The following is a 21,195-nucleotide window of genomic DNA, read 5'->3' on the forward strand; positions in this document are numbered from 1 at the left end:
GTCAGTGTCGTCGTAACTGCCGTCTGCTTCACGTCTGCTGTGCAGCGAGCTACCTTAATTTAAGTATTAACTGTATTTTTCTTACTTGTCACTTCTTCCGTGTGTATTTCCTTTTAGGAAGCTTTAATTGTCTGGTGCTATTAATAGTGTTCCATTGATTTCGTGTTTGTTTTGAATACAGTCAGAGAGAGTCCCTTTAGTCAACCATAGTGCCAGTAGTGCTAGTGTTTGTTTTCAATACAGTCCAGAGACAGGTAGTGCAATTTTCATTGTTTTCTACAAGAAGTGGCTAGCAACCCCAGTTTAGTGAATAAACAGCCGCCTTTAGTGAATTAGCAGTCTAGTTAAAGGTTGAACAACTCTCTTCAGTAAATTGATTCCGTAGGATGGATAGGATGTGTGACTGCTGTGTACGGACGCAGGAGGAGCTGGCCACTGTTCGCGAACAGCTGAGCGTGTTGATGGCCGCGGTCAGCCGTCTTCAGGCTGCTGCCTCGGAGTGTAGCGGCAGTGCGGAGTCTGGTGCGTCGCAGGGTACACCCCAGGTGTTAGATGCTTCACACACTGTCCCTGCTGTCGAGACATCTTCGCGGGTACCGGGCGCGGTTGGGCCACCCTCTCCCCAAGGGGAGTGGCGGGTTCAGCGGCGTTCGCGGCGCACGAGGCGGAGGGTCAATGTGGAGGCTGGCCGTGTGGCATCGCCCGCTCTGCCTGTGAGTGGACATGTGGCTGCTCCTTCAGCAAGGTCCGAGCAGGCACACGGGGGGAGGGGTTTATTAGTTATTGGGAGCTCCAACGTTAGGCGAGTGATGGAGCCCCTTAGGGAAATAGCGGGAAGGTCGGGGAAGAAGGCCGGTGTTCACTCTGTCTGCTTGCCGGGGGGCCTCATCCAAGATGTGGAGGAGGCCCTACCGGCGGCGATAGAGAGCACTGGGTGCACCCGACTGCAAATTGTTGCTCATGTCGGCACCAATGACTCCTGCCGTCTGGGTTCAGAGGTCATCCTCAGTTCGTACAGGCGGTTGGCGGAATTGGTGAAGGCAGAAAGCCTCGCTCGCGGGGTGGAATCAGAGCTAACTATTTGTAGTATCGTTCCCAGAACCGATCGCGGTCCTCTGGTTTGGAGCCGAGTGGAAGGCTTAAACCAGAGGCTCAGACGATTCTGTGGAGATCTGGGGTGCAAATTTCTCGACCTCCGCTATCGGGTGGAGAAATGTAGGGTCCCCCTGAATAGGTCAGGCGTGCACTACACGCCGGAAGCGGCTACAAGGGTAGCGGAGTACGTGTGGAGTGCACATGGGGGTTTTTTAGGTTAGAGAATCCCCTCCCTAGGCCCGGCAAGACGCCTCCAGAGACGCGGCAAGGTAGGAGTAGGCAAAATGCAACAGGGAATAACAATATTAATGTGCTAATAGTAAACTGCAGGAGCGTCTATAGAAAGGTCCCAGAACTGCTCTCATTAATAAACGGTCACAATGCCCATATAGTACTAGGGACAGAAAGTTGGCTGAAACCAGACGTAAACAGTAATGAAATCCTAAACTCAGATTGGAATGTATACCGTAGAGACAGGCTGAACAGTGAAGGGGGAGGCGTGTTTATAGCGATAAGAAGTGCAATAGTATCGAAGGAAATTGACGGAGATCCGAAATGTGAAATGATTTGGGTGAAGGTCACGGTTAAAGCAGGCTCAGACATGGTAATTGGATGTCTCTATAGGCCCCCTGGCTCAACAGCTGTTGTGGCTGAGCACCTGAAGGATAATTTGCAAAATATTTCGAGTAGATTTCCCCACCATGTTATAGTTCTGGGTGGAGATTTTAATTTGCCAGATATAGACTGGGAGACTCAAACGTTCATAACGGGTGGCAGGGACAAAGAATCCTGTGAAATTTTTTTAAGTGCTTTATCTGAAAACTACCTTGAGCAGTTAAACAGAGAACCGACTCGTGGGGATAACATGTTAGACCTTCTGGTGACAAACAGACCCGAACTATTTGAAAAAGTTAACGCAGAACAGGGAATCAGCGATCATAAAGCGGTTACGGCATCGATGATTTCAGCCGTAAATAGGAATATTAAAAAGGGTAGGAAGATTTTTCTGTTTAGAAAAAGTGACAAAAAGCAGATTTCAGAGTACCTGTTGGCTCAACACAAAAGTTTTGTCTCAATTACAGATAGCGTTGAGGATCAGTGGATAAAGTTCAAAACCGTCGTACATTATGCGTTAGATGAGTATGTGCCAAGCAAGATCGTAAGAGATGGAAAAGAGCCACAGTGGTACAACAACCGAGTTAGAAAACTGCTGCGGAAGCAAAGGGAACTTCACAGCAAACATAAACATAGCCAAAGCCTTGCAGACAAACAAAAATTACGCGAAGCGAAATGTAGTATGAGGAGGGCTATGCGAGAGGCGTTCAATGAATTCGAAAGTAAAGTTCTATGTACTGACTTGGCAGAAAATCCTAAGAAATTTTGGTCTTATGTCAAAGCGGTAGGTGGATCAAAACAAAATGTCCTGACACTCTGTGACCAAAATGGTACTGAAACAGAGGACGACAGAATAAAGGCCGAAATACTAAATGTCTTTTTCCAAAGTTGTTTCACAGAGGAAGATTGCACTGTAGTTCCTTCTCTAGATTGTAGCACAGATGACAAAATGGTAGATATCGAAATAGACGACAGAGGGATAGAGAAACAATTAAAATCGCTCAAAAGAGGAAAGGCCTCTGGACCTGATGGGATACCAGTTGAATTTTACACAGAGTACGCGAAGGAACTTGCCCCCCTTCTTGCAGCGGTGTACCGTAGGTCTCTAGAAGAGCGTAGCGTTCCAAAGGATTGGAAAAGGGCACAGGCCATCCCCGTTTTTAAGAAGGGACGTCGAACAGATGTGCAGAACTATAGACCTATATCTCTAACGTCGATCAGTTGCAGAATTTTGGAACACGTATTGTGTTCGAGTATAATGACTTTTCTGGAGACTAGAAATCTACTCTGTAGGAATCAGCATGGGTTTCGAAAAAGACGGTCATGTGAAACCCAGCTCGCGCTATTCGTCCACGAGACTCAGAGGGCCATAGACACGGGTTCACAGGTAGATGCCGTGTTTCTTGACTTCCGCAAGGCGTTCGATACTGTTCCCCACAGTCGTTTAATGAACAAAGTAAGAGCATATGGACTATCAGACCAATTGTGTGATTGGATTGAGGAGTTCCTAGATAACAGGACGCAGCATGTTATTCTCAATGGAGAGAAGTCTTCCGCAGTAAGAGTGATTTCAGGTGTGCCGCAGGGGAGTGTCATAGGACCGTTGCTATTCACAATATACATAAATGACCTGGTGGATGACATCGGAAGTTCACTGGGGCTTTTTGCAGATGATGCTGTGGTGTACCGAGAGGTTGTAACAATGGAAAATTGTACTGAAATGCAGGAGGATCTGCAGCGAATTGACGCATGGTGCAGGGAATGGCAATTGAATCTCAATGTAGACAAGTGTAATGTGCTGCGAATATACAGAAAGATAGATCCTTTATCATTTAGCTACAAAATAGCAGGTCAGCAACTGGAAGCAGTTAATTCCATAAATTATCTGGGAGTACGCATTAGGAGTGATTTAAAATGGAATGATCATATAATGTTGATCGTCGGTAAAGCAGATGCCAGACTGAGATTCATTGGAAGAATCGTAAGGAAATGCAATCCGAAAACAAAGGAAGTAGGTTTCAGTACGCTTGTTCGCCCACTGCTTGAATACTGCTCAGCAGTGTGGGATCCGTACCAGATAGGGTTGATAGAAGAGATAGAGAAGATGCAACGGAGAGCAGCGCGCTTCGTTACAGGATCATTTAGTAATCGCGAAAGCGTTACGGAGATGATAGATAAACTCCAGTGGAAGACTCTGCAGGAGAGACGCTCAGTAGCTCGGTACGGTCTTTTATTGAAGTTTCGAGAACATACCTTCACCGAAGAGGCAAGCAGTATATTGCTCCCTCCTACGTATATCTCGCGAAGAGACCATGAGGATAAAATCAGAGAGATTAGAGCCCACACAGAGGCATACCGACAATCCTTCTTTCCACGAACAATACGAGACTGGAATAGAAGGGAGAACCGATAGAGGTACTGAAGGTACCCTCCGCCACACACCGTCAGGTGGCATGCGTAGTATGGATGTAGATGTAGATGTAGATGTAGACAAGTAATGCATCTTCCGTAGATTCACTGCCCCGTGGTTTGTGAAACCCCCTTCATCGGTAAACAGGTAGAACTGCAACGCATTCTCTGTTAATGCCCATTGACAGAATTGCACTCGATGATTAAAGTCATCACCATGTAGTTGCTGATGTAGCGACGCATGAAACGGGTGAAAGCGGTGACGATGCAGTATGCGCATGACACTACTTTGACTCAATCCACCGGCTCTCGCAGTGATCTGTGTACTCATGTGTGGGTTCATGGCAACAGCAGCTAACACACCAACTGCACCCGCTTCTCCTGTGACGGGCCTGTTACGGACCCGTTTGCGTGCTACGACCATACCTGTTGCATACAGTTGGCGGTAGATGTTTTGCAATGTGCGGCACGTTGGATGCTCTCTGTCCGGGTACCGTTCTGCATAAACCCTGCAGGCTTCAGCTGCATTTCGTTGACACTCGCCATAGATGAGTATCATCTCCGCCTAATCAGAGTTCGAATACACCATGGTCACAGTTCCTACAACACTACACTATCACAGACGTCTGGTAACACGGTGTACTACAGTTGGTCCGCGTGCGGAGACGAATGCAGAATAACAATAACAGCAAGCGCTACATGCGGACACTGCGACAGCTAGACCAAACCACAACAGTGCACTACAGCCACTCTCGTAAACACGGTCGTCATCGTAAACATGATCCTGCAGATGCTGCTCGCCGACCGTGGCCCGTGTTTGTTACAACACGCAACTGAACGTCGGAGGTTTCAAGCGTCAACTTCAGGTTACAATATCTCCGGATGTAATTAACATTTTACAAAGCAACAAACGGCACTGATTACGTATTTGTTTATATGTTCAGATGTGCTAACAAAACTAACGTGGTTCCATTTAAAAAAACGTAAGTTTGTGTTAAAAAACATACTTCCGTGCATTTTTGTATGACTTGTATTAAACAATTACACTAGCCCCTCTCCTCACGTTCGGTCTGTGGAATCGGTTCGTCAGTATTTGATGTGGTTTACGAAATATATCCAGCGGTAACGTTAGGTGACTCACCATATATATATATATATATATATATATATATATATATATATATATATATATATATATATATATAGAGAGAGAGAGAGAGAGAGAGAGAGAGAGAGAGAGAGAATTTAAATAAAAAGAAATAAATCAGTTTATATTTGGACATTTATTTTAACATTGGTCATTGTTCCGTTAAAATTTCAGCATATCACACTTGATTCATAACTAAACTGGTGCCTTATTTAGGATTGTGAAAATGTGAGTTTGTAATCTTGCGGAACACATCAAATATGGAGCCAAGATTGCAATTTAAGATAACATAAGATATTTTAGATGTAAACCTGAAATAAAGGTGATTAAATTTTCAGTTAGGCTGACCTTAAGAAATGTTTTGTGTTCTCGTATTATGACGTTCTTAGATAATACAAATCTCCTTCATCATAACCAACATGGATTCCTCAAACAGAGATCATGTGAAACTCAGCTCGCCCTATTTGCCCAAGAAATTCACAGTGCCGTAGACACTGGCGAGCAGATTGATGCCGTATTCCTGGACTTCAGGAAGGCATTTGATACGGTTCCGCACTTACGTTTAGTGAAAAAAATACGAGCTTACGGAATATCGGACCAGGTTTGTGATTGGATTCAAGATTTCCTAGAAGAAAGAACACAACATGTCATTCTTAACGGTTCAAAATCTGCAGATGTAGAGGTAATTTCGGGAGTACCGCAAGGAAGCGTGATAGGACCTTTATTGTTTACAATATACATAAATGACTTAGTTGACAACATCGGTAGCTCCGTGAGGCTATTTGCAGATGACACGGTTGTCTACAAGAAAGTAGCAACATCAGAAGACTCGTACGTACTCCAGGAAGACCTGCAGAGGATTAATGCATGGTGCGACAGCTGGCAGCTTTCCCTAAACGTAGATAAATGTAATATAATGCGCATACATAGGGGCAGAAATCCATTCCAGTACGATTATGCCATAGGTGGTAAATCATTGGAAGCGGTAACGACCGTAAAATACTTAGGAGTTACTATCCGGAGCGATCTGAAGTGGAATGATCACATAAAACAAATAGTGGGAAAAGCAGGCGCCAGGTTGAGATTCATAGGAAGAATTCTAAGAAAATGTGACTCATCGACGAAAGAAGTAGCTTACAAAACGCTTGTTCGTCCGATTCTTGAGTATTGCTCATCAGTATGGGACCCTTACCAGGTTGGATTAATAGAAGAGATAGACATGATCCAGCGAAAAGCAGCGCGATTCGTCATGGGGACATTTAGTCAGCGCGAGAGCGTTACGGAGATGCTGAACAAGCTCCAGTGGCGGACACTTCAAGAAAGGCGTTACGCAATACGGAGAGGTTTATTATCGAAATTACGAGAGAGCACATTCCGGGAAGAGATGGGCAACATATTACTACCGCCCACATATATCTCGCGTAATGATCACAACGAAAAGATCCGAGAAATTAGAGCAAATACGGAGACTTACAAGCAGTCGTTCTTCCCACGCACAATTCGTGAATGGAACAGGGAAGGGGGGATCAGATAGTGGTACAATAAGTACCCTCCGCCACACACCGTAAGGTGGCTCGCGGAGTATAGATGTAGATGTAGATTGTCCTACGGACTTAGCAGAGACGCGCTTAGCCGGAGATCTTACCACTGACGGTCGCCGCGCACCGACTGCCGCGGGCCCCTACCAAGGGTGCTTCCAGATACAAAACGGAAGTGACCAGAGAGGCAGCTTCCTATATCAATATGACAAGGGACGGACAGGACCATACTAAGAATAGAAACCTCTTTGCTTTTAGAAAGCTTAGCTACCTGTTCCGACGTTGGCCCTACTGCTCTCTAGCAGACAGGCTTGTCTGCTACCATCGAGCATGCAACTAGAAATACATTTGCTCATTCATCCTTTCACACAGAAGGGAAGGGGGATGACAGTATCTTATCATATACAGTATATAACAGAAAGTGGATGTAGGTTCCGTATGAGACTGTGTGACATGAATTACATGTAAACCGCGTTTTAAAGTGTAGTAGTGTGACAGATCGTTCTTGATTATGTGTAAAAGTAACACATTCCACTGCTCAGTCTCCTCACAGACAGTCAGAAACACTACAGTAAATTTAGAAGTGGAATGTATGCCGTAAATGGCAACAGTTTAAAAAAATTAACATGAAAGGAATCCAACAGAGACCTTTCAATGTTCTTATCTATTACATAAACATAACTGAATCACCAACTGAGGAATTAATATTAATAACATCATAATCTGCGTGATGACTTCCATAGCCTCCAGAAACTTCGCAGAGGATAAAATCATGTCCTCTGCCACAGAAGCTAGGTAGTTCCTGCCTTTTTGCAATTTTCAAATGATACCTAGGCCACGTGCTTGCTTCATTTTCTGTTCTAGTAAGGTAGTATGCTCTGTTACAAAACTCATGCATGCATATGATACATAGATCTCTTGCAAATTGCTATTAACACAAAACTAGCTAGAAGTGACTAAACGACAGACTATTTTACTCAATAAGAGAGCAGTCTAGATGGGAGAAGAACCTGGTTTACCATTAGCAAGAGGTAAAATGATTCCATCATACTCTGTGCTATCTGGGATAAATCATACGGCTGCTTGGCAGATGTAGAAGGAGTAAACAAAACTATAGAAATTCTTCCAATCCATATGTGGCATACAGCAAACCAGTGTTTAACAGTATTGGTTAAAAACAGTCTTGGTTGCAATTTTAGATTTTTATTTTCCAACGACGCGTTTCGCCTTATTTAGGCATCTACAGATAACCTGAGAATGCCTAAATAAGGCGAAAGGCGTCGTCGAAAAATAAAAAACTAAAATTGCAACTGTTTTTAAGCAATACAGTAAACAAAATGGTACATCACGTACCTAGTGTGGTGGACGGACAAATTTGGCATCCCGTCATCCTGCGAATAGATTCGTGTTTTTCTTTTTGTTAATTCGTTGCAATACCTCTTCACACTGCACTGAACGTCTGCTTGTCCCGTATTTTAAACGGAATACCACAATTAACGACACTCTTGACAGCCAGAATTTCCGGAACGCCTCCACGCTTACTGGTCTCTCCTTTGAAGATGCCGCTCGTGAACAGCTGTGTTGTCGCTGGCGTTGCGTTAGCTCAGCCACTCAATTAGGATTTATTGAATTGTCAAACGACCCATTTAGCTGCGTCATTCAACAGTATTTGTTCTCATCTTAAGAAATACTGCCATGGTTTACGGAATGACCCGCTGCCTAAAGTTAGACAGAAAAATATTATACTGAGACCATCTAGAAATCTTTGTAATTTATCTTACACAAATTGATTTTCTTCGTGTGTAAAGAAATGTCGGCATTTTGAAATTTATCTGAGATAATGTAAGGAGCCTGCAGACAACATATAATTAGACACATTGTTATTTCCAATAGTAGGATGAATGAGAAGTAATTATAATGCTTCCATACTGTCTACGAGCGCGACATGAGGTGAATTTAGTAGTTATTTAAATCGACGTTCCCTTTCTCAAAATATTACTTCTGCGAATACTTAACAATTAATAGTGGTGAGATATGATCGATGTAGGGAAAGGGAGGTGGAGCATAATGTACCTTTTTTTTCTCATATGCCAGTGATTTGGAACCTGTTACACATTGGTACGCCTACCATACGATTAGAATACTATCGTTTCCCTTTTTGCGATTCAAGGAGTGTGCAGTAAATATCAAGATTCTTTTTAGTCATTCCGCGATATTGGACTCACAACGATCCAATAGAGCGCACTAACACGGGAAAGATTTCAGTAGAACACAGATGGAAAGAAAATACGTAAAAACGTGCCCGATATTTGTATATTTCTTAAAATTATAACAAAGATGATTCACAATGATGATATAAAAAATTGGAGAAGCAACTGTTTTTAAATCTGACAGTCCTGGGACGATAGAGATGGTAATATCATGAACTGCACTGAACAGGAATGAAGTTTGCCAAGGAAGTAGCATTTTCGAGGCGAGGCGTACATTGACTCTTGGGGAGTACGGGAGGGAAGGTGACAGTTGTGCAGGTAAGTGGGTTCTTATGTGGGTGCGAGGATGTAAGGCGGTAGGCTTTACGCTAGGGTAACATGAAAGTTAAGTGTAGCTTAGCCGGAGGGACGTTCGGCTTCCGGGGGATAATTAAAATTAGAGGAAGTGATAAACGCTATTAAAGCTGGTAACAGAAATAAGTCATGATGTATTGCATAATCTTGGAGTCGGAATACATAGATGTCTTCTAGGCGAAAGAAGCAGATTGTCATTAGGTGTGGGAGAGGCGTCAGTACAGGAGAGTCAGTGTAACGGGGTTTTTAAATTAAAGTGTGAACTTGGGAAAGTGTGATGCAATCAAGTTTGAAACATATGTAAATGCAGGTCTCCCGTGTGTTCAAGCTGACATGATACTGTGATAAGTAGGCGAGGGATTTGCGCAAGGTAGTGAGCAGTTTTTGAAACTGAGGAAGGTTGGATACAACTTCTGGGGGACAGAATTTCTGGTGAAATACACATGGCACAGAATGGATAGAATCTGGGCAGATTATGTGTCGAGTACGCGGGAGAGATGCAATTCCTTATCTCTTTTTTTTTTACTGGTTTGATGCGGCAAGCCACGAATTCCTCTCCTGTTCCAACCTCTTCATCTCAGAGAAGCACTTGCAACCTCAATCCTGAATTATTTGCTGGATGTATTCCAGTCACTGTAATCATTGCCTTCCTCTACCGTTTATACATTCTAGTACCATAGAAGTTAATTCCTGATGATTTAACATATGCTCTGCCATCCTGTCCCTTATTTTTGTCAATGTTTTCCGTATAGTGCTTTCCTCGCCGATTCTGCGGAGAAACTCCTCGTTCCTTACATTATCGGTGCACTTAATTTTCAACACTATTCTGCAGTACCACATCCTAAATGCTTAGATTCTCTTCTGTTCCGGTTTTCTCATAGTTCATGTTTCACTACCATAAATTGCTGTGCTCCTAAGGTACATTCTCAGAAATTTCTTCCTCAAACTAAGGCCTACGTTTGATACCAGTAGACTTCTCCTGGTTAGGAATGCCCTTATTGCCAGTGGTAGTCCGATTTTTTGTCCTCCTTGCTCCGTACGTCATGGGTTATTTTGCTGCCTAGGTAGAAGAATTCCTTAACTTCATCTGTTTCTTGATTACCAATTCTGACGTTAATTTTCTAGCTGTTCTTATTTCTGGTTCTTCTCATTACTTTAATCTTCCTTCAGTTTACTCCCAATCCATATTCTGTACTCATTACACTGCTCAATCCATACAACAGATCCTGTAATTCTTCTTCACTTTCACTCCGGGCAACATGTTATCAGTGAATCTTGTCATTTATACCCAGTCATCTTCAGTTTTAATCCCACTCTTACATCCTCTTTTTATTTCTTTCCTTGCTTCTTCGATGTACAGACTGAATGGAAGCGGCGAAATACCACATTCCTGTCTTACACCTTTTTTAATTGGAGCACTTCGTTTTTGGTCTTCCATTATTGTTCCATCTCCCTACAACTTACCCTTCGTTCTTGGTCTTCCATTCTTATTCTTCCCTCTCGCTACAACTTACCCCTGCTTTTGTCATAATTTCGAACATCTTGGACCGTTTGACATTGTCGGAAGCTTTTTCTAGGTCGACAAAGCCTGTAAATGTGTCTTTATTTTTGTTTAGTTTTGCTTCCATTATCAACCAGAAACTCAGAACTGCCTCTCTGATGCCTCTACATTTTCTAAAACCAAACAGGCACCACTGGATGCGGATATGGAGGGGCATGTGGTCAGCACACCGCTCTCCCGGCCGTATGTCAGTTTACGACACCAGAGCCGCTACTTCTCAATCAAGTAGCTCCTGAGTTTGCCTCACAAGGGCTGAGTGCGCTCCACTTGCCAACAGCGCTCGGCAGACCGGATGGTCACCCATCCAAGTGCTAGCCCAGCCCAACAGTGCTTAACTTCGGTGATCTGACGGGATCCCATGTTACCACTGCTGCAAGGCCGTTGGCTCATAGTTTATTAGTTGATAATTGTTGTGGACTTCCTGTTAGATGGCCATTAGGTTTCGTTTATACGTTAGCTGCTTTCAAGGATTAGTGTGAGGCAGTTTGGCCTGAGCATCTTAGACGACTGCAATACGCAGAACCAGAACGGGCCGTCCCGGGGCAGCAGTATTTGCTCGGCTTAGCACGTCGCAGGAGGAGACGGACTAGGAGTAGCCTTCAGAGCAATAGCTGGTAAAAGCAGTGTCTAGTAGTAGTTGTTTTGGCTCGGAGTATTTCTCAGTGCTGGCTACGGATGACGACAGATACTGCATAACTTGAGCTATAGGCGCTCTACATGGCCTTTTGTGCCAGGCCACCTCGTACGTGGTGTAAGCCAGATCAGCCCTGTTGCAACCAGTCTCACTGTAACGCCAGAGCGGAGACGTTCGTCGTCTCAGCTCAGCCCCTCTTGCCGGCCGGAGTGGCCGTGCGGTTCTAGGCGCTACAGTCTGGAACCGAGCGACCACTACGGTCGCAGGTTCGAATCCTGCTTCGGGCATGGATGTGTGTGATGTCCTTAGGTTAGTTAGGTTTAATTAGCTCTAAGTTCTAGGCGACTGATGACCTCAGAAGTTAAGTCGCATAGTGCTCAGAGCCATTTGAACCATTTTTTCAGCCCCTCTTAGTGTTTGGTATAGAAACGTGCCGACAGCTTTCTGCTCACTTGGACCCACATACTGATGCCAGTTTCAAAAGCAGTGATGCACCAAAACATAGGCATTGTATAAGACTAAAAAACAGTCGTCGTTGCGAAGTTATTTTTTTCAATAGCGCGTTTCTCCGTTGCGGGCATCATAAGACTGTGTAAAAGTAATTGTACGTAAAACCCTCCCGTTATCGAGTCATACAGAATGAGAGGTGATCCTTCGCCATAGCACCATAGCATAGGGCTATGCTTACAGAAATATAAACGCGGCATCAGCTGTGCGCGGCAGAGCAGTTCCGTTTAGCGCTCACACATGTGAGCACTATGGGACTTAACATCTTAGGTCATCAGTCCCCTAGAACTTAGAACTACTTAAACTTAACTAACCTAAGGACATCACACACACCCATGCCCGAGGCAGGATTCGAACCTGCGACCGTAGCGGTCACGCGGTTCCAAACTGAAGCGCCTAGAGCCGCTCGGCCACTCCGGCCGGCACAGATACAAATACAGCTGATACAACGTTTATACTTCTGCAAACGTGACCCTGTCCTGTGCTGCTATGGCGAAGTTCGCTGGTGTCATTAAGGTTCACCTCTTTTTCTGTATGACTTACGGCGGATGTGTTTTATAGACAGTTACTTTTACACAATCTGTTGATGCTCCAAAAGGAAGAAACGAGTTTTTGAGTCTGAAATTTTTCCAAACGATCGCTGTATGTGACGGCAAGAATCGAACTGAAAAAATTTTACAAACACTTTAATCACAGTAATGATGGTAGTAAAACAGTGAATTACAATATAATTGCTCTTTATGAGTACACTAATGTAAACTGTTCAGCCAGATCATTACGACTACCGACCTACTATCGATGTAAACCCGTCCAGGAGACAGCAGTTTCGATACGTGAGGAATGTCTGCTAGTCAGACACATGCACGGAACATGTAATATTAGTGACCCAGCAGTCCGTGTTTAGAATGAGGAAGGCGCGTAATCTATCTGAGTTTGACCAAGGGCAGATTACGATGGCCCAGATATTCGGCACGAGCTTTTCGGAAACTGCACCACTTGGCGGGTGTTCGAGGCGTGTTGTGTTGAGTGCTTCAGCACGTGGCGAAACCAAGGTGAAACCTTGTCCAAACGTCGTGGGGTTGAGAGGTCACCCATCATTACAGATGTCGGACGTCGTAGGCTGGGCAGACTGGTAAAACAGGACAGGCAGCCAACTGTGATGGTACTAGCATCAGACTTTAATGCTGGGGAGAGTCCAAATGTTTCTGAATACACTGTGCGCCGAACAACCGAAGCGATGCGCCTCCGCAGCCGTCGAACCTTGCGCGTGCCAATGTCAACACCACGTCATCGACAGTTACGACTGAAATGGGCACGTGAACATCGGCACTGGACGTTGGCGCAGTGGCAGAGCGTTGCATGGTCCAGTGAATCCCGATACCCTCTTCATCATATCGATGGCAGAGCGCGAACCCGGCATCTATCAGAGGAACATCTCCTTGTACTGCGGGACGGAGACAAGCATGTGTCGGCTCCATTATGCTCTCGGGAACATTCACATGGGCATCCATTTGCCCAGTGGACGGCCAAGGAGTATAGTACACTGGCTGCAGACCACGTACACCCCTTCTTGACGATCATGTTTCCCGAGGGTGTGGAATTTTTCAACAAGATAATGCGCTACCTCACAAGTCCAGTAGTTTGATGGAGTGGTTCGAGGAACATAGTGGAGAGTTCCATTTAATGTGCTGGCCCCCCAACTCAACAAGCCAATCCAACACAAAAGATGTGATTTGAACTTGGCGTCAGAGCTCACTGCCTCCCACCCCGGAATTTATGGGCATTAGGTAACTTGTGTGTCTAATTGTGGTGCCAACTGCCTCCACCGACCTACCAAAGGTTCGAAGCTTCCATGCTACGACGCGTCGACGCTATTATCTGTTTCAAAGACGGAAATAACTGTTATTAGGTCGGTAGTCACAATGTTCTGGGAATAGGTTTGATCTATGACTTATTTGCGTTGTTGAATTTTCGCTAATGAAGCAGTAGTATTTCCTAGCTCAGTGGTATTAGGGTGCCAGATGATGATATATTGCCTGAAATTCGTCACAAATATCATTCTTCATGATGATTTTGACAGGTAAGCATAGAGTTATTTTACCATATTAAAGTATTTCGTATAAAGATCTTCTATGATCTTAATGTCGACGTAAATACAAACAGTTGATTGTACAGATAGTACTAACGGATTTAATGTTTTTTCTCGGTACCTTGTATCCATAATAATAGCGGGAGCTAGTGAAGTCATGCAATAAACCGGTGCCAATATTTTTCCCTTTGTGATCTCAACTTTCCAGTCTTGACTGTGACGGCATCAGGTTTCATTTCCTACTGCCAGAGGCGATAGACGTACTCGTATTGAACCCTTCAGTTACAAACACTAAAACGCTCATCGTTTGAGAAATGTAATCGAACTGAAGTAGGTAGCAAACAGTATACTTGTTGAACATTAACTCTGCGGATATCCGGCCATCATCGTTATTAAAATTTTGTATTTGTGGGATTCGTCATCGTACTGTTAAATAGAGAATATGCAGGGTGAACCAGAACTACGCCAACAGACTTTCAGACGTTGTTTATGGAATCTTGTGAGTATTTTGGTATAAGTAACCCACGGTCTCCACAGGCTTATTACAGAGTAATAATGTAATAAACAAGGTACTGAGAGTGAATGGAAACGAGATACACAGAGCAAACCGTCGACATTTGCACTGTTGCCTACTTTTTCAGTGCAATACAGATACAAAACTGGGCCAACAAGCAAACTAGATTCAATAACACTGCAACGAGTTGCCGTGGAGGAAGGCTCCCTGATATCAAAGTACTCAGAAGGGGAGGCCACAACGTTGGGATTACGGATTTACTTCAAACTTTGTAGACGTTTAATATGCCATTAAAACAACGTAATGCACAATTAGTAAGGTGTACTACTCTTACTACAGTACAGTTGAAGAGGAATGGACATCTCTAAAAAGGGCCATCACAGAAGTTGGGAAGGAAAGCATAGGTACAAAGAAGCTAGCTGCGAAGAAACCATGGGTAACACAAGAAATACTTCAGCTGATTGATGAAAGGAGGAAGTACAAACATGTTCCGGGAAAATCAGGAATACAGAAATACAAGTCGCTGAGGAATGAAATAAATAGGAAGTACAGGGAAGCTAAGACGAAATGGCTGCAGGAAAAATGTGAAGACATCGAAAAAGATATGATTGTCGGAAGAACAGACTCAGCATACAGGAAAGTCAAAACAACCTTTGGTGACATTAAAAGCAACCGTGGTAACATTAAGAGTGCAACAGGAATTCCACTGTTAAATGCAGAGGAGAGAACAGATAGGTGGAAAGAATACATTGAAAGCCTCTATGAGGGTGAAGATTTGTCTGATGTGATAGAAGAAGAAACAGGAGTCGATTTAGAAGAGATAGGGGATCCAGTATTAGAATCGGAATTTAAAAGAGCTTTGGAGGACTTACGTTCAAATAAGGCAGAAGGGATAGATAACATTCCATCAGAATTTCAAAACTCATTGGGGGAAGTGGCAACAAAACGACTATTCAGGTTGGTGTGTAGAATATATGAGTCTGGCGATATACCATCTGACTTTCGGAAAAGCATCATCCACACAATTCCGAAGACGCCAAGAGCTGACAAGTGCGAGAATTATCGCACAATCAGCTTAACAGCTCATGCATCGAAGCTGCTTACAAGAATAATATACAGAAGAATGGAAAAGAAAATTGAGAATGCGCTGGGTGACGATCAGTTTGGCTTTAGGAAAAGTAAAGGGACGAGAGAGGCAATTCTGACGTTACGGCTAATAATGGAAGCAAGGCTAAAGAAAAATCAAGACACTTTCATAGGATTTGTCGACCTGGAAAAAGCGTTCGACAATACAAAATGGTGCAAGCTGTTCGAGATTCTGAATAAAGTAGGGGTAAGCTATAGGGAGAGACGGGTCATATACAATATGTACAACAACCAAGAGGGAATAATAAGAGTGGACGATCAAGAACGAAGTGCTCGTATTAAGAAGGGTGTAAGACAAGGCGGTAACCTTTCGCCCCTACTCTTCAATCTGTACATCGAGGAAGCAATGATGGAAATAAAAGAAAGGTTCAGGAGTGGAATTAAAATACAAGGTGAAAGGATATCAATGATACGATTCGCTGATGACATTGCTATCCTGAGTGAAAGTGAAGAAGAATTAAATGGACAGTCTAATGAGTACACAGTATGGTTTGAGAGTAAATCGGAGAAAGACGAAGGTAATGAGAAGTAGTAGAAATGAGAACAGCGAGAAACTTAACATCAGGATTGATGGTCACGAAGTCAATGAAGTTAAGGAAGTCTGCTACCTAGGCAGTAAAATAACCAATGACGGACGGAGCAAGGAGGACATCAAAAGCAGACTCGCTATGGCAAAAAAGATATTTCTTGCCAAGAGAAGTTTACTAATATCAAATACCAGCCTTAATTTGCGGAAGAAATTTCTGAGGATGTACGTCTGGAGTACAGCATTGTATGGTAGTGAAACATGGACTGTGGGAAAACCGGAACAGAAGAGAATCAAAGCATTTGAGATGTGTTGCTATAGACGAATGTTGAAAATTAGGTGGACTGATAAGGTAAGGAATGAGGAGGTTCTACGCATAATCGGAGAGGAAAAGAATAAGTGGAAAACACTGATAAGGAGAAGCGACAGGATGATAGGACATCTGCTAAGACATGAGGGAATGACTTCCATGGTACTAGAGGGAGCTGTAGAGGGCAAAAACTGTAGAGGAAGACAGAGATTGGAATACGTCAAGCAAATAATTGAGGACGTAGGTTGCAAGTGCTACACTGAGATGAAGAGGTCAGCACAGAAAGGAATTCGTGGCGGGCCGCATCATACCAGACAGTAGACTGATGACCAAAAAAAAAACTACTCTTCGATTCCGAGAAAATCCCAAGAGAAGTTTTACGGGCCTATTAAGTGCCTTACGTATCTGTGAGCTGGTGCTCGATATTAGAGTTTATGGTGATCACCTGGTTAACGTTCGAACTTCGAACGTGTGTAAGGCGATGGCTCGACTCCCACTAAAACTTGATTTTTAAGCTATTTTTTTTTTCATCACTGATCATATTATTTAATTTTCAAAATGTTAACGAGGTGTATTTTCCCTTAGAAACTCAAAACATTCCCTGTAAATGGAGAAAAAACATTCATTTGAATTGGTAGATGCCGTTATAAATTTATGTTTTCCATGTCTGTATGAGAAATACAATACCGCAACGTGTGATGTCGAGAGCACATCCGACGAGTAATTGTATATCACCCTTATTGTGTGGCACATTGTGACTTACTGTATTACTGATTCACATCGTTATTGATCAACGTTTGACTTGGTCTTTCCAAACCTGTCCCTCGTCCTTGAGAATTTAATTAGAAATATTAAACAGTCAAATAACATATGAAATTCACTACAACTTCATGAAAATGCATGTGGTACCTTTATTACCTCTCAAATGTAGTGTAAATTAAATAATTTGACCAGTGATGAAGAAAATAGATTATAAGATACGTGTTGGCGGCATTAGAACCGTCGCCTCGTCGACGACCTTCTGGCAACGTTGGAACTTGACCACAATGACTTCTACCAGCCAGTCTCTTTACATGGATATATTAGTTACATAATAGTCGCGTAAAACTTCTCTTTCTATTTTCTTTAAATTTACAGAGTAGTGCACCTTACTACTTGCACATTATGTTGTTTTAATTGCCTATTAAAGAGGTACAAAGTTTGAAGAAAAGCCGTGGTCCCAACGTCGTGGCTGGTCTTTGTCAGAAGGTATCTTTAAACAACTGTTGAAAGGGACAAGCGAAACGTCAGATAACTATGCAACGGAGGTAGAGCATTTAGCGCTACCCTAGTGGGTGCAGGGTACTTTTTTCCTGGTTTCATCCCGTGTCTTCACGGGGTTTGCTTTTTCTCTTTTCTTCTTTTTTTTTTTTTTTAGTCTCAATTTTAGCGAAAATCGCCATATTCGTGAAAATTCGTAACTTATCAATGACATTATTTATCAGATCGCAGAACTCAGGGAAAAATAATCGTATTCCCTTTGGAGTAGACTTATACTATCGTCTTTAGGTCTCCCTCGAAAAACACATAATGCAGTGGTGTTCAAAAGTGAAGACCAAAGTAATCAGCTGTGCGGGGTAGCCGCGCGGTCTTTAGCGTCTTGTCACGGTCCACGCGGCTCCCGCCGTCGGAGATTCGAGTCGTCCCTCGGGCATGGGTGTGTGTGTGTCGTCCTTAGCGTAAGTTAGTTTAAGTTAAATTAAGTACTGTGCAAGCTTAGGGAACGATAACCTCTGCAGTTTAATCCCATAAGACCTTACCAGAAATTTCTAAAGTTTTTCCAAAGTAATCATCGCATTATGTGTTACTGCCAAGTAACATGGACCAATGCAGAGAAAATCGTGTTCGATAATTTTAGTGTCAAAGTATTAAGGTGTGGTGAGGTTTGATTCCACGTGGGCGTACTAACCTCCAGATCTTTGAATATGGTACACTCAGCGGTCAACGTTACTGTAACGTTGTAATCCTTCGACATGTGCCTCTTTTTAGGGGTGTACTCGACCCTGACTTCATTTTTTATGGATGACAATGCACGGCTGCGTCGATCTATGCAGGTGGAGGAACTGCTGGAACGAGAATGGAGTGGGCTGCCCGTTCTCCCAACTTTAATCGCATCCAGCACGTGCGGGATGCGTTGAGGACGTGGCGCTGATGCACGGACGGAATGCTCTGCCGCAGAAAGCTCCCAAAAAATCTTGTAGCCAGCATGGGAGCATGTTGCAGAGCATGCATTTCCGTCTGTGGAGGTAATGCGCCCTATTAAGAACCGTGTCCCACCTTTCGTAATGTCCAGGGGACCATCATGAGTCGCGGTGACTTCAGTGTCATTATGGGGCAGTGTCGTACGGGGTTCAACCAAGACTGGAGAGCAGCATCTCTCTAGGGAAACTGGCCTCTGTATTCCAAGCCGAAATTATAGCAATCAGGGCATGTGTAGAGGAGAATATGAGTAGGTGCTACAATGACCGTAGCATCTACATCTATTCAGACAGCCAGGCAGCCCTTAAATTATTGGCAGCTCCTGCAACAAGACCTAAGATTGTTGCAGATTGCCAAAGGGCTCTGGTGGAGTTGTGGGGGAAGCAATAGGGCGTACCTAGTGTGGGTCTCTGGCCACTCAGGGATCTGTGGCAATGAACAAGCCGATATATTGGCTAGGATGAGGGCAACAACTCCATTTATTGGACCGGAACCTGTCTTGACAATCACCAAGGCTATGATCAAATTAGAACTACGGAACTGGCGTAGGAAACAGCACGTAGGATATTGGGTCATGGTCCATATACAAAAACATGGTAAGGTAATGATGCCCAAGCCATGTTTTAAAAGAAGCTCTGTAATCCTGGGATTGAACAGGAAAGAGTTCAAACTCATGACTGGACTGATGACTGACCATGGGAACTTCAAAAAACACCTACACACAATGGGTATAATGGAAGAGGACCCTAAATGTAGGATCTTTGATGAGGGTGAAGAAACTGCATCACACCTAATCTTTGAATGCATGGCATTGGAGAGTAAAAGATACAGAATCTTCGGGACAACTACACCTGAAGAAATTGTGTCTAACAAAAAACTTGTAGTGGGACTCCTTGCACTATTTAAGGGCATTGGTTGGCTTTACTAGATATACAGGGAGCGAAACCGCACAATAAACGTAGTTTCGGTGCGGGAAGCTGTTTTAGTTATCCTGTTAAAATCAATCATCAGAGTCATTACTGTCTTTGAATAAAAGTGTCATTTCTGTTCATCTCATTGCGAATTTCTTTCAGTTAGCTTCTGTACTACACTGTAACAGTTCTTTCTTTGTACGATCCAAGACTCATCTAGCAATGTTACTTGGCAGTGGGACATCATGTGAAAGCTACCTTCTTGTTTACGTCTTGCTTACCATTGTGTTAATATTAAAATTTTCGCACTAAGTAATTAATTTAGATCCGTTAGGTCTGGTCCTTAAGCAGGTCTCTTAGTTAATTTTACATGATTCTGGAATATAGCTATCCCTTGAAGGTTTGTATCAAAATCCCACAGATTCTCAGTTGTCTGCTGTGGCGCCGCATGGCAGGGACCGTACGGCGCAGTGTGGGAACCCAGTCCGCAGCAATAACATTTCAACGATTTGTTTTACGGGCGGCGACATTTCCAGCCGTCCGAAGCCATGAAATGTCAACCGTGGCAACGGGAGGAGCCGCGTCGTCATTGTCTCCTGACACGAGCGATTGATTGTCTCCGGAGAAAGGTCACGGCGAACTGTCAGGCCTGGGGGCCGCGCGAGTTCTCGACAAGTGCTGGGCGGGAACGAACCACCCAGCCGTTTGTCTGGCGCTGGACCACCACAAATACTTCGTCTTTTTTCGCATGCGCAACGTCTGAGAGTCAACACACTTGCACTCTGAGAGAACTATGCACTTTCTTTCCATTGCGCTGTCGTTAGCCACTAGGCAGCTGTGCATCTAGCAATATCAGACGTTTTGATACGAAGGTTCATGTCAATACCAATCGGTAAAGCTTTCGCAGTAAGGCTAGACAACACAAACGCTATAGCATGGAGTCATATCTTTGACGGGACACAAACGGCTATGCTTACACTTCAAGTCACTTTTCATAAGATATATTTTTCATGCTTCACACGGCACAAGAGTAAACTTCGCCGAAATACGTTGTTCTCATTACTGCCTGATAAAACTTCCGTAACCATTGCACCGTAAATGGCTAAAAGCGAGTCCGTAATCTTATGGATAAGCGGTGCTGTACAACTGTTAAATATTCCAAGAATTCGATGGTGACAACAAGGAGAATTGCTAAGATGAATTCAGTCATTTTGGCATTAGGCACGGGAACTATCTCATAATTTACGCCAAGTCGTAAGATCCTGATCTCATTTCTTAGCTTTGACTTTATACTGCAATGTATTAGGTTAACGTGTTTCTTAATTTATTAATCTCATTAATTATATTTATTTTATGGTGGAAGAATATCATGTACACCGTATCGATATTGT

This window comes from Schistocerca cancellata, chromosome 6 (assembly GCF_023864275.1).
Source record: "Schistocerca cancellata isolate TAMUIC-IGC-003103 chromosome 6, iqSchCanc2.1, whole genome shotgun sequence".
In the NCBI taxonomy this organism is placed as follows: domain Eukaryota; kingdom Metazoa; phylum Arthropoda; class Insecta; order Orthoptera; family Acrididae; genus Schistocerca; species Schistocerca cancellata.